The sequence below is a fragment of the Podarcis pityusensis genome (assembly GCF_964106645.2).
Source record: "Podarcis pityusensis genome assembly, chromosome: 2".
NCBI lineage: Eukaryota > Metazoa > Chordata > Lepidosauria > Squamata > Lacertidae > Podarcis > Podarcis pityusensis.
This window is the reverse complement of record NC_138029.1, coordinates 64927587-64943313: the sequence shown is the minus strand read 5'-3', so window position 1 is coordinate 64943313 and position 15727 is coordinate 64927587. Positions and strand designations below refer to the sequence as shown.

Sequence of the window (15727 nt, the reverse complement as noted above, 5' to 3'; positions counted from 1 at the left end):
ACTAAGCCGCTTCTGGCAAACCAGAGTAGCATATGCTGTTTACCTTCCCACCAGAGCAGTACCTATTTATCTACTTGCACTTTTGACGTGCTTTCGAACTGCTAGGTTGGCAGGAGCAGGGACTGAGCAACGGGAGCTCACCCCGTCGTGGGGATTCGAACCGCCGACCTTCTGATCGGCAAGCCCTAGGCTCTGTGGTTTACATGGGTTTTACTTACCCTCTCCTCGCACACCTGCTTAACTGGCCTTGGTGCTTCATCAGCTGGGGCACCCTGTATCATTCCCCACAAGGATCATTGGACTTCTGCTGACATGCACAGCATGTTTTGTGACTGGAAATATTCTATACATCATGGGGCATCGCAATAGGGGCAAGATGACCTGAATGCTTCTTCAAGACAAGTAGCACAACAGCACAGCAGTGATCACAAAACAACAACACCCTGGTGCCAGCCCCTCTGCCCATATGCACATGTGAGCTTCTGGAGATATTACCTTTTAATGAAAATGGTTTAAACCCGCTATGCCATCAAGCAGATGGGCCGTCATTCAAAGGGATGCGGCAGGCATGAGCTAGTCCTCAGGGGTCTGAACCTATTAAGGTCAGTGTTTTAAAAAAGCAATCAAGGAAGGAAGCTTGAATGATATTATGGCAGCAGTAAAGACTGGCCTGCTTCATCAGCGCTTTCTGGTTTCTTAAATAACCTCGATGGCAAAGAGACACACAGAGTTTAGCTCTACTAAAATCAGAGGGGAATGTGGAGGTGGGGAGACAGACTGCTCAGGGTTGTTTAAAAAACATAGATGCAAAACAACTTTGGCATGCCAGGCAAATTGTAATTGTCTGCAGATGCACCCCTCTCCACTATTCAACAAAGCAGTGCTGCTATAAATTTGTGCAACCCAAAATAGCGTCGCTGCTGCCTGGCTGATTCCAACACTTCACTGCTGCAATCCCAGAGCAATGCCTTTCTCCATTAAGCAGGCCCATGTTGCACTATATTGCTACAAATGAGTACAATTTGCCTGAGATGCAGGTATTATTATTAATTGGGATTCTGCAAAGATCTTCATTTTTCTTGTATCATCAGACACATATGGTACTGAACCATATGCGCAGCACTGCTTTGTTTTTTGCTAATGCTCTTTGATGAGCTTTGCCTTGCTGTCTGTTCCTTAGGATCTGATTCCCAAATTATTATTTTCTGAATCCATTTTGTGTGTGCCTTACTCAAACACTTGTATTCAAAAGCTTTCATTCTAGGCTAATACCCATTGGCTCGTCCACATAGATGGCATTGGCATGGAAATAATCCAAAATAATCACAAGACCAAAGCAACTGTGGGATGCGGGTGGCGATGTGGTCTAAACCGCTAAACCTCTTGGGCTTGCCGATCAGAAGGTTGGCAGTTCGAATCCCCACGACGGGATGAGCAGTTCAAAAGCACGTCAAAGTGCAAGCAGATAAATAGGTACTGCTCCGGCGGGAAGGTAAACAGCGTTTCCGTGCTCTCTTCTGGTTTCAGTGTTCCATTGCGCCAGAAGCGGCTTAGTCATGCTGGCCACATGACCCAGAAAAACTGTCTGCTGGGCAGACAAATGCCGGCTCCCTCGGCCTGTAAAGCTAGATGAGCGCTGCAATCCCAGAGTCACCTGCAGCTGGGCTTAACTGTCAAGGGTCCTTTACCTTTACCTTTTAAGGCAACTGTGCAGAAAACCTGGGATGTAAAGGACATTTCCAGCCACAGGTTCCCTAGTGGAGGTTTGTCACAAGAGCAATCTAGTCCTTTCCCTGCAACTGCACATCATTCTGGGGGTTCTCTTGCCTTCCTGAGCCAATTAGGTGGTATTGAGGGAGAGAAGGAAGAGCCCCATTGTGCTAGTTGAACCCAACCCCATATCTAGGCTTTAAGAAAATATATTTCTCAGCAACAGAACGAGAGACGGGGAGGGAGTCAAGAACTGATTTAAAGCAAGTTTGTTCCAGATATGCAAAGAATTAACTGGAAACTTTTGGCACTTCCAACTAGTATTGATTTTAAATATGAGTGTCAAATACAGGCAACCACAAATTGCTGATGAATATCAATGTTAACAAAACAGAAATAGCAAACTTATAAAAATGTAATGGCAAATGGTATAACATATGGAATGTTAAATATTTAGTTAATTTATATATTTCTTCATATTTCAACAGAATAGCCATGTGATTTGCATAGCCAAATGAAAACTAATAATAATAATAATAATAATAATAATAATAATATATTTATACCCCACCCATCTGGCTGGGTTTCCCCAGCCACTCTGGGCGGCTCACAACAGAATATTAAAAATAGAATCAAACATTAAAAACTTCCCTATACCCTTTACAATGCTAATAAAGGGTTGCATCAAACAAAGTTATCCTGTAAGCACAAGGACTTCTGTTTGCATTACAAAACTACTTCTTGCTCTCTCCATGTGGCCCCCATGTTCTCCCAAATCTTTCCCAGGGGGTTGGAGGGGGTCCCAGAACAGATTGAGGGGCAGGGGGAGGGCAGGAAGAGGAAGTTCTATTGTACAAGTGAAAGTCCTTGTGGGATGGTCTCACTGGATAAAGCCCAATAATTCCAGTTTTTAAGTACTGTAAAAATAAATATATCTAAACATGCATACATGTAAAACAACTAAGAATCATAAAATCAAAACAAATAGAAAACACCAATGTACATCAACATAACAGTAGATATTCAGTGCTATTGTCAGATACCATCACTGTTAGATTCCAGAGTATAATATTAATAATATGTATAATTATTATTAATAAAAATTTATTATTTATACCCTGCCCATCTGGCTGGGTTTCCCCAGCCATTCTGGGTGGCTCCCAACAGAAATAATAATAATAATAATAAAGCTATAAAACATCAGACATTAAAAACTTCCCTAAACAGGGGGAATGTATTCTACATTCATATTTGAAGAAGATAATTTTTAACAGGATGTATGTGTTCAAAACTAAAGAATCTTCATTGTACTTTAAGCTATTTCCACATGGAATATTGGACCACTTTAGCACACTAAGCATCCAAATGCACACCAGTAGTCTAGTGTGGAAGGAGTTGCATTCTGGCAACAAAGAGAATAGTTCATGCTACCACTGCACCTCACTTTGAAATGTTATGTGCATTTACTAGATCCACATTTCACCACACCAAAAGAAGATTCGCAGCAGAACAAGGAATCGCAAAAGATAGGAATTTCTAAAGTAGGTATGGGAAACCTGCAGCTCTCCAGATGTGATTAGACTACAACTCCCATCATCCCTGTGAGGCATCTAATCATAGCCTGCATTTTTATCAAGGCTTATAGTTTAATTAGGGTCTGTATTTTAAAATGAGCTTAAAGATTTTCAAATGTTTTATGCCAGGCAGAAGACCAGCTGCCTAAGTACTTTGGCAAGATGTTTATCCTCCTGGACAAGGGGGCCCCCTGATTTATAGCAGAAAACAATTCTCAAAGTCGTAAAAAGAGAATTACAAGCTGAGAGCAAGGTTACACCACCCTACATAATTAAGAGTTGGTAAATAGTAAAATCATTAAACTTGAGCCATATCTTTCTAAGGTTAAAGGCCAAGAGCAGATGGAAAAGAAAACATCTGGCTGGAGAAAGGGGAGTGTAAACAGAAGAAGAGGTTTCTTTCTTATTTTATTTTGAGGCTGTAAACTGATTCCTTCCTGTTACTTTGAGAAGATTTATTCTTCCAAAAAGCTATCTATGATAATGTATGAAATATACTGGCTTAAATGTAATTATGCAAAGGATCTAGAAAGAAAGAAATGTTAAATTCTTATTTCATAGAGTCATATTGCTGTAGGAGACCAGAGGGGCAAATGAGCCCAGCCCCCTGCCAGACAGGAGACGCCATCGAGCACTCCTGATATATGGTTGTCAGGCCTTTGTTTAAAGACCTTCAAAAAGGAGATCTTTCATTGATGATGCATGAGAATGTGAACCCAAGATCTCTGACATCTGTTTAAGATAAAAATTTAAAATTATTAACCATCTGTTTTGGAGGGCAATAGGGCAAGGAGGGCAAGAGGTGAGCTGGTAATTAAGGTTCCTTGTTGAGACAAATGTAAGATATATGACTACTTATTTGTCATTTATAGATAGAAGAATATATAGCTTTTTGTATCCCATAAAAGGCAATAGGAAATGGGTGTATCTTTTAGGATTGGTTATAGCAATCAGCCAATAGGAAATTCAACCAGGCTGATTGGACAGAGGCAGCCAAAGGAGGAGCAAGGGAGCTGGGCTGAGGGAATATAAGTGCTGGCCATAATGGCAGGAGACCAGGCCAGAGCTTGGTAACCATATACCACTGTGCCTCTCATTTATTTGTCTGACAAATAAATTATTATTTTAATTTCTCTATTGCTGCGTTGAATATTTCATTCCAGCTAAGCGTTAACCACAAGCAGGGTGCTACATTTTATGGTGCCGTGACTCGGATAAGTGGTCTGCTGGAACGCAGCCCCTTCGCCTTACTGGGCAGGGTACAAGAGAGAGGACCACTCACTGCTTACCCAGCGCGCACTGGGAAGTTTTTTTTCCAGGGGAACGCAGAAGTCTCGTCTGTCTGATACCCTGCCCACCGACGGCGACGGACCGGGGGGAACCAGAGAAATAAACAGGCAACCAACTAAGGGTAAGTGCACTAAGGGGTTTTTGGCCCTCCAATTAATTGGGAGGAAGAGAAGTCTTGATCAAACTTCTGCGTCTCAGTAAAGGGGAACTGAGTACGCTAGGTGGTTGGGTACATCAGATGGTGATCTGGTGTAGGGAAAGGAAAGGTTGGGAGGTAGAGTATGGTGAAGTATCCAGCGCATTGTATGTGTGAGAAAGTACAATTTGTAGCTGACCTGAGTGTGGAGTGGGTAGTACTTCGGTTCCCGGTAAGGCGACTTCACCCGGGCAAGGAATCTCACGAAGCGTGTGTGTGAGTGACTGAGTGGATACTTCACAGGGCCATACAATGGGAGTTGGGGGTTCAAAGGGGGAAAATACACCTCTTGAATGTATGTTAAATAATTTTAAGAAAGCCTTCTCAGGGGCATATGGAGTCAAAATGACGCCAGAACGCTTGAGAACGTTATGTGAATTAGAGTGGCCGAAACAAAATACTGAATGGCCATCTCAGGGAACCTTTGATATAAATTTAGTAAGCAAACTTTGGTCTAACATCGCCAAAGAAACTGGAGGGTGCCCAGAACAATTTTCATATATAGATTCTTGGCTGAGCACATTAAATAAAAATCCTCCATGGATAAGGGAATGCAAAGTCAAACGATGCAAATTGTTGGCTGTAAAAGCCGAAGCTAGGAAAGGAATCTTGCCAAATAAACTCAAACCCATTTTTGAGGGACCAGAGGAAGAGGTGCTTCCACCTCCACCCTATGCTCCACATCGAAGGGAGCCTAATCCAAACACTCCACCAGTTGTAACCCCAAGGCAAGAAAGTGGAATGAATAATGGGGCTGGAGTCACAGAACTCGATTCCTTGATAGATTATGATAAATATCTTCAGGAGGCATTGGAGGCCTATAATAAAGCCCAAGCAGAAGTGGTTATTCCACCTGTGAGTCCTAGTAGAACTCCATCTACAGTCTCTTTTAGTGGAACAACTGATTGCCTACCCCAAACCCCTGTACATCCAAGTCCTAGAGAATTATTACAGAAGTTACAGGGAGACCTTAATCGGTCAGCAAGCAATACAGTATAAGGCTGCTAAAAGAACGCCTTGGGACAAATACCATCCCCTATGATTTGAGGCCCCTAGAGCAAAGCGAAGAGAAAGATCACGTAGTAGCCCCTCTCAGAAGAGTATTTGATGCACTTGAGGAGCCTGTGCTGGTTAACGGGCAACTCGGACCACGGCCACCTCGAACTTCGACCCTCCAGTACATTCCATTCACAACTACGGATCTGATGAATTGGAAAACACACACCCCATCTTTCGCAGAAAAACCTCAGGCTATGATGGACTTGGTGACTTCAATAATAACTACTCATAGTCCTACTTGGACAGATTGCCGCCAGCTCCTGAATACTCTGTTCACCACTGAGGAAAGGAGAGACATAATTGAAAAGGCACAGATATATTTGCGTGAGCAGGCCAGAGTGGGAAATATTTTAAATGTTGACCGTCATCTCCGGGACAACTTTCCCTTGGAAGATCCTAATTGGGATCCAAACAATGCAATTCATCTGGCCAGGCTTACCACCTACCGCCAGACGCTTGTGCAAGGTATCCGCAGGGCATGCCAGAAGCCCACTAATATGTCTAAAGTCTCAGAAGTAGAACAGAAACCAAATGAGAGTCCAGGAGACTTTTTAGAGAGGCTGCAGGAAGCCTATCGTATATGGACTCCTTTTGACCCTGAAGCCCCTGAAAACAGCAGAATGATTACTGCTACATTTGTGGCCCAGTGCGCTTCTGACATTCGTAAGAAAATTCAGAAATCAGAAGGATGGGAAGGGATGCTGATGAGCCAAATTATGGCCATTGCACGCCGAGTTTATCGGAATAGGGATGAGGCTGAGAAGCAAGAGAAGAAGAAGTGGCAGAAGGAAAAGATGGTAATGCTGGCCACAGCAGTAAAGCAAGACTACCGCCCCTTAAATGGAGGGAGAGGGCGGGGAAGGAATCCACCACTGGGAAAGAATCAATGTGCGAATTGCAAGAAGGAGGGTCATTGGAAGCGGGAGTGTCCTGAACCCCTGAGGTTGGAAGAAGTACGCCCAGGCCCAGGCCCAGGCTCCGGCCCAAGAAACCAGGGACGGGGACGGGGAATGATCCGAGATGGAAGATATCAGAGACCTGGACAAGGACGGAGTAGGGACAATTTCATTGGACTGGCAGAGGAGGATTTTACCCAAGACTAGGAACGACCGGACTCCATAAAGTTAGGCTTCCAGGAGCCCACGGTCACGATTCAATTAGGGAGCCATTTAATAGACTTTATGATTGATACTGGGGCTGAATACTCAGTACTCCCAGAACTATTGCAGAAAAAGGCATCCAAAAGTGTAGTCATTAAAAGTGCCACTGGTCAGTCAGCTAAGAGGTCTTTCCTCCAACCTTTGGAATGCCAGATTGGGGGACATCGTTTAACCCATCAGTTTTTGTATATACCTGAGTGTCCAATACCTCTCTTGGGTAGAGATATGCTGTCCAAATTGCAGGCCCAAATCACCTTCACTCCTCGAGGTCCAGAAATGAAACTGCCATCAAAGGCAGCAGGAATAATTTCCCTCTCAGTACCTAAGGAACAATCATGGCGCCTAATGTCAGCCCTGCAAGTCCAACCCACATTGGATACAGAGTTAAACAAGCTCCTCCGAACCCTACAGGTGCCATCAGGAGTATGGGCCGAAAATAGCCCACCAGGAATGGCTAAGAATATAGCTCCAATTGTAGTAACCCTAAAACCTATGGCTACCCCTGTATCTGTAAAGCAATATCCTTTACCCCGGCGAGCAGCAGAGGGCATCCAGAAACATTTGGACCGCCTATTAAAATATGGTCTGCTTAAGCCCTGCCAATCAGAATGGAACACACCTCTATTGCCTGTTCGGAAACCTGGGACAGATGAATACAGGCCAGTACAGGACTTGAGGCTCGTAAACCAGGCTATCGAGACCTTGCACCCAAATGTACCAAACCCATATACCCTGCTGAGTTTGATCCCACCAGAAGCAACATTTTTTACTGTATTGGACTTGAAAGATGCATTCTTCTGTTGCCGGCTGGCACCACAGAGCCAACCTATATTTGCCTTCCAGTGGGAAGACCCTTTAACAGGAACAAAAGGCCAGCTAACCTGGACGAGATTGCCTCAGGGATTCAAAAATTCCCCAACTTTATTTGGCACTGCCTTGGCGAAGGATCTAACAAGTTACCCCTCAATACCTGGAGAAAAGGTGGTTCTGCAATATGTAGATGACCTTATATTAGCAGCAAAGGATTTTGATACCTGTAAAGAAGGGACAGAGGAACTGCTCCACTTGCTCTGGGAAGCTGGCTACCGAGTTTCCCAGAAAAAGGCACAGTTATGTTTAGAAAAGGTCAAATATTTGGGCTTTGACATCTCACACCAACAACGAGCATTGAGGCCAGAGAGGAAAGAAGCTATTTGCCTTATCAAGGAACCTACCACAAGGAAACAACTCAGAGGATTCCTGGGAACAGCAGGGTTTTGTAGACTATGGATACCTGATTTCAGCAGTCTGGCCAAGCCCTTACATGAAAGCACTCGAGGTGCAGAAAAGGACCCATTCGTATGGGGACCTGAGCAGCAAGAAGCCTTTTTAGTTATCAAACAACGACTTATGGAGGCCCCAGCCCTTGGACTGCCTAATTCGGAAAAACCCTTTCAGCTGTATGTACATGAACAGAATGGGATTGCAGCGGCAGTCCTGACCCAGAGATTAGGAAGTTGGAATCGTCCAGTAGCTTATTTGTCAAAACAATTGGACTCAGTAGCAAAAGGATGGCCTCCATGCCTAAGGGCAGTAGCGGCCACTGCAAGCCTTGTCAAAGAAGCTGATAAATTTACCTTCGGCCAGACGATGTATGTGAATGTACCTCATGCTGTTCTGACACTCATGGAATATAAGGGTAGTTATTGGCTAACGAACCCAAGGATGGCTAGATACCAAGGCCTATTGTGTGAAAATCCCAGGATTCATCTACGAGTAGTGAATATGCTCAATCCAGCAACTTTGCTGCCCCTACCAGAGGTAGATGATGAAGAATCACATGATTGTCTCCAAATAATGGATGAAGTTTATTCCAGTAGACCCGATCTGAAAGATGAACCATTGAAAAATCCAGATGTTGTATATTATACTGATGGTAGCAGTTACCTGCATGAAGGTGCCAGACGAGCAGGATATGCTGTGGTCACCAATGAGGAAGTTGTGGAAGCTGAAGCTTTGCCTGCTGGCACCTCAGCACAAAAAGCTGAACTTATAGGTTTAACTAGAGCTCTGCAATTGGCAGCCGGATGTAAGGCAAACATCTATACTGATTCTAAATATGCCTTCTTAACCCTGCATGCACATGGTGCTCTATGGAAAGAAAGAGGTCTAATCGGAGCCCACGGGAAGGCCTTGAAATATGGACCTGAAGTAGAAATCCTGTTGGAAGCAGTATGGGCTCCAGAACAGATTGCTGTAATGCACTGCAAAGGTCATGGACGAGGAAGGGATCCAATAACCAGAGGAAATCATGCTGCTGACAAAGCAGCCCGAGAGGCAGCCCAAAAGCCTGTGGGAGGATTTATAGCAGCCCTCATACCAGAGGTAGTTCCAGGAGAAGTTAAACCTCACTATACCCCAGAAGAGAGGAAGTGGGCTGAACAGGAAGGAGCGGTTGTGAAGGACGGTTGGATGATACTGCCGGACAATAGGATTTATGTACCTCATCACCTAGCAGGCACAATTGTAAGAAATTATCATGAATCTACTCACCTTGGCGGTACTGCAACCAGAGAGAGTCTCAGTCGGAAGTTGTATATTATTAACCTATCACAATCAGCAACTTGCATTTCACAGAAATGTGTTCTTTGTGCTAAAAACAATCCCAGGCAGGGACCGGTACAACCTCCTGGAATCCAACATGTGGGATATGTCCCCATGGAAAGCCTAATTGTGGACTTCACAGAGCTGGTCCCTTCTAAGGGATTCAAGTATCTCCTTGTGTTTGTAGATACTCTTACCGGATGGGTTGAAGCTTTTCCCACCCGAACTGAAAAGGCACGAGAGGTAACTAAGAGACTCCTCACTGAATTGATCCCAAGGTTTGGGTTACCTAGATGCATTGGAAGTGATAATGGGCCAGCGTTCATTGATCAAGTAGTACAAGAAGTATGTCGAGTCCTACAGGTGAAATGGAGACTGCATGCAGCATATAGGCCTCAGAGTTCAGGGAAAACTGAAAGAATGAATCGGACTCTGAAAACCCAATTGGCAAAATTAACCCAGGAAACGGGATTAGGATGGGTGGATGTGTTACCCATAACACTGTTTCGTGTTCGGTGTGCACCCACAAAAAGACTTAAGTTGTCACCTTTTGAGCTCCTGTATGGGAGGCCGCCCTCCTTTGTTCAGGATATTCCAGCTGACCTCAAACAAATAGGAGACCATGTGACACAGGAACAAGTGCAATCTCTCTCCCGTGTTTTTGTTTCTCTTAACAGGTGGGCCCTCGAGCGCACGCCGTGCAGCATTGCCGAGCCGATTCATCAGTTCCAGGCTGGCGATAGCGTATGGGTGAAGGAGTGGAAACGTGATCCACTTGCACCTAAGTGGCGTGGACCTTACACCGTCTTGCTCTCTACTCCAACAGCGGTGAAGGTAGCTGAGGTGACCCCCTGGATTCATCACTCCCGTTTGAAGAAGTCCGAAGGCAGTTGGACGTGCAAAGGTGACCCCTCTAATCCTTTAAAACTGACTCTCTCCAAAAACCCCTGTATCTAGCCCTACGGGGAACGGGCTAGGTCACGGGCAACATTAGACGACCGGCCTGCTGCAGCCACAACCTGGAAGCTGGCTGACCTGCGCACGCCTGAAGCTTGAGGAGCGTCTAAACCAGCGATTGTGAACGGGAAGATTCTCTAATACAATTAATTGACTGTCCCCCCCTTGTGGAACAATTATCAAGGATATTACTCATTGGGGATCCTTGGGATATATGTTTTGGTCTTGGTGATTCCCCATTTCTGTCACTGGGGGAATTATATTGGGGCTAATATTTTTATGCTATCACAATAAGGTAATCTTTTGTGGAAGGAATGCATATACTACACATCAACATGATTTTATTATTAATCCTGATCCCTTGGGACGGGGAAGGGTCCTTGAATCTGACCAAATTTGCTAAATATGGATTCCGCCATGACCACAATATGTGGGTAGGCTTAGCTGAGATGGTAGCCAATGTTGCAAATAGGACCAATTGCCTTGTTTGCTCTCTTGGGCCAGATGATTCAGAGGGAGGTATGCCCTTATTACCGATACCATTAAATGCCATTGGTATGGTAAGCGAAATGCCACACCAAACAGAAGTACAGAATTTCCCCGGATGGAACTCAACTAAACCAATACGAGTTATACCTGTGCAAGGGGAATTCTGTGTACATAAATTATCAGATGCAGCTGATTCTACCATGATAGGCTCTTCTCATTGTCACTATACTTGGGATTATATTAAGAATAGTCAAACCTGGGTAAACGGTACTACCTATCGAACTCGGAATACCTTGCCCTGTGCACCTCCTTTTATTCATGCATGGAAAGTGGTATGGAACATAACTGTGACAGAAAAAGGCAATCTAACATACTGCACTGTGAACTCTGTACCCCTTTTGATATTTCGCCTTCTGCACTCCACGTACCAAAAACCTCAGACCCGATGGTTGTGGTGGATATGTGGAGAATGGGCATACAAGAAGCTCCCTTCCAAATGGAGTGGGACTTGTTTCCTGGGATGGGTATTACCACCAATGTGGATTATGCCCACTAATTCGGCCAAGCGTACACGAAGAAACGCTGATATTTCTCGTATAGCAGGAGGAAGTACCCAAAGTTGGAGCGATACTGGTGATTGGCCACCAGAGCGCATTATAGCCTATTATGAGCCTGCCTCCTGGAATCCTGGTGAGCTCATACAAGGGGCACGGGATCCTATTTATAATCTAAACAGAATAATTCGATTGCAAGCAGTAGTGGAACTTGTAACCAATGCAACGGCCCAGAGTTTGAGACTTATTGCACAACAGCTGGATGAAAGTAGAGCCGCCATTTTGCAGCTGAAAATGGGAATGGATTATGTACTTGCCAGGCAGGGAGGCCTATGTGGAGTCTTGAACTTGACAGGGAATGCCTGTTGCTTTAACATTTCTGATAATGGTGAGGCAATCCGTGTGTTCGCCACAAAGATGGAGAGTATAGCACACGTCCCAGTACAAACATGGGAAGGATGGGATATGGGATGGCTCACCAACTGGTTACCTAATGTTGCGGGACTCAAAGGGATACTATTGTCTTGCTTGTTTTTCTTGACGGTAGTAATAATGGTTTTATGTATGGTGCCATGTATCATTTCATGTTTTAGAAGTACAATTAGCAAGATGATTTCGAATGAAACTCTACCTCATATCATGGCCCTATATAGAGCTTTACCTCAGGAATATGATGAAGGTCAAGCTATCAAGGACACTTGGGATGAAGGTCCTTGAGCTTGAAAGGGGGGAATGAGGCATCTAATCATAGCCTGCATTTTTATCAAGGCTTATAGTTTAATTAGGGTCTGTATTTTAAAATGAGCTTAAAGATTTTCAAATGTTTTATGCCAGGCAGAAGACCAGCTGCCTAAGTACTTTGGCAAGATGTTTATCCTCCTGGACAAGGGGGCCCCCTGATTTATAGCAGAAAACAATTCTCAAAGTCGTAAAAAGAGAATTACAAGCTGAGAGCAAGGTTACACCACCCTACATAATTAAGAGTTGGTAAATAGTAAAATCATTAAACTTGAGCCATATCTTTCTAAGGTTAAAGGCCAAGAGCAGATGGAAAAGAAAACATCTGGCTGGAGAAAGGGGAGTGTAAACAGAAGAAGAGGTTTCTTTCTTATTTTATTTTGAGGCTGTAAACTGATTCCTTCCTGTTACTTTGAGAAGATTTATTCTTCCAAAAAGCTATCTATGATAATGTATGAAATATACTGGCTTAAATGTAATTATGCAAAGGATCTAGAAAGAAAGAAATGTTAAATTCTTATTTCATAGAGTCATATTGCTGTAGGAGACCAGAGGGGCAAATGAGCCCAGCCCCCTACCAGACAGGAGACGCCATCGAGCACTCCTGATATATGGTTGTCAGGCCTTTGTTTAAAGACCTTCAAAAAGGAGATCTTTCATTGATGATGCATGAGAATGTGAACCCAAGATCTCTGACATCTGTTTAAGATAAAAATTTAAAATTATTAACCATCTGTTTTGGAGGGCAATAGGGCAAGGAGGGCAAGAGGTGAGCTGGTAATTAAGGTTCCTTGTTGAGACAAATGTAAGATATATGACTACTTATTTGTCATTTATAGATAGAAGAATATATAGCTTTTTGTATCCCATAAAAGGCAATAGGAAATGGGTGTATCTTTTAGGATTGGTTATAGCAATCAGCCAATAGGAAATTCAACCAGGCTGATTGGACAGAGGCAGCCAAAGGAGGAGCAAGGGAGCTGGGCTGAGGGAATATAAGTGCTGGCCATAATGGCAGGAGACCAGGCCAGAGCTTGGTAACCATATACCACTGTGCCTCTCATTTATTTGTCTGACAAATAAATTATTATTTTAATTTCTCTATTGCTGCGTTGAATATTTCATTCCAGCTAAGCGTTAACCACAAGCAGGGTGCTACACCTGACCATTGGTCATGCTGGTGGAGAATGATGGGAGTTGGGAGTCCCACCCTGATCCAAAAATGTAACTTCCATTTAAATAAATATAGTAGTATAAAAGTGGCTTACTGTAAATGCAAACTAGGCCCCTTTCCAAACCAATGTAAGTGTCATTACAGTAAATGAGAATCAATCTGGCTCATTTTAAGCCCCCCTCCCACCAAGAATACTGTTAAGTTTGACCCTTTGCACAATATTAGCAATAAAGTTCCATCCAATATTCTCCACGATAGGTGACTGCTTTGCGTTTGAATTACAGCAGGGTTGGGGAAGTTTCTTACAGTGTCAGCACAAATGTGAAATGTACTCTAACCCTGGCTTGTGAAGCAACTCTTTTTTAAAAAAATGAAATGAAATGAAACATGGTGCAAGTATATCCAGAATTAAAATAGAAGATTAGCAATGGAGCTACAGCAACAGTTACTCAGAATAAGGCAGCCAAATTGCTCTTGGGAAAGTGTGGGTCTTTCTGACGTCACCTCTGTAGAATGGGAGCCACTGCAATGTGCTAACATTCCTCCTGGAAGCTGGAGCAATGCTGACATTGTGCAAGAGTCTTCCGTGGTCTTCCAGGATACCACATCTGTTTATTTTTGCCTTCATTTTCTTTCCACTCTCCCTGTCTACATTTCTAAAAGTCTAAACTTACTGGCTGAAGTTCAGACAATATAGAAAGAGACAAGAAAATAGATACAAGCGCTGTGTCATCACTCTTTTAACGTCACGCACAGTCAGCCACTGGAAGGGTGGGGGGAATGTTTTATGGGAACTTGAGAAAAGTTCAAGCTGCTGTCTGGTTGTTCATCTTTTTCCCAAAACTATTCTTCCAGACCAGTGATATTCCAGACAGGGTTTCTCGGCTCCATGCAATATGACGCTCAGCAGCACGTATGTGTAAAAACTAGGTCAATTGCAGTTCCACTTACTATAACCCAGGGGTGGACAATCAACCTATTTGCATTCTGTGTCAGTTTCAAATACTTTCAATCATAAGTCCCTTCCATCCCATTTTCTGCAAATTTCTTTTTAAATCACACACACACACAAATCAGACTTTGTACACCCTGTCTCTTAAAATGTTGCTCCTCTAAAATATGCATTTTGTATGCATTTTCCGCATAAATATGCATATCCATATGCCTTTTAAAAAACGGCATTGAAACTTTCAGAGAAAAGTGCAATTAAGTTTGTTTACTGCACTCCAAATTGATTATAAGTCTGGCAAGTGTGAATTAGGTTGGTTCGCTAAGTTTTGTGTCCCATTTTCAGCCTTTTCTGGTAATTGGTGTGCATTGAGGCTGTATGCATGTGTGCCAATTTCATTCAGCTTCCTAATGGTTGTAGAAGAACTTCATAAAAATTGCGATTTCTGTCAGTGAGATAGATAAAAGCCCAAGTGCCTTTGTAGATATAGATAGTTGATTCTTGATATCAGTACACTTAGAAGAAGCCACCACTCACCACCCACCCCAGAATCAGGGGGACCAGAAATCAACCCTTCAAAAAAGCATGGTGAGACTATTTTAGCTTCTGCCATTCCAAGATATGGGTAAGCAATGGAGGGTATGGCTATAACAGATGTCATGTAACGGATGCTTATTTAGAAACATTTCTGTAGTAATAGTAGTAGTTGTAGTAGTAATAAAAGTAGTCTTGCTTAGTCATTAAAAAAGAAGCAAAGTTTCACATGCACAGCTTAAAAACTAACAAATTCATTGCAGCCTAGATCATTGTGTGAGCAAGAGCCTACTTCATGACATTACTCTATTCTGAACTTAAAAATGGTAAGCGTAATGCTGGCTGTCAAAAAAAGAGGTTCAAGGCAAATTTTTTAAAATGTATTATAAACACCGACAACTGGCCTGCAAGCGCTCTATTTGGAGAACAGCCTTTACCAAAGGTGTCATGGGTTTTGAAGATGTTTGAACTCAGGACGAAAGAGAGAAATGTGCTAAGAGGAAGGCACGCTTGGCAAACCCTCACCATGATCAACTCCCACCCGGAAACCTATGTCCCCAATGTGGAAGGATGTGTGGATCCAGAATTGGCCTCCACAGTCACTTATGGACTCACTTTAAAAACCATGTTTATGGAAAACAATCTTACTTGGCTACAAGTGATTGTCAAAGAAGAAGAAGGCTTCATGACATTAAACCAGGTGTGGAGAACCTTTGTCCCTCCAGATGTTGCTGAACAACAACACTCTTCATGCCTGGCC

At 43.4% G+C, this 15727-nt stretch overlaps 1 long non-coding RNA gene across 2 annotated transcripts in view; it reads right to left on the bottom strand.

The window, feature by feature from the left end:
- The window catches only part of LOC308467771, a 136835-nt gene that overhangs the window by 52212 nt on the left and 68896 nt on the right, over window positions 1-15727 (bottom strand). The window lies entirely within an intron of this gene.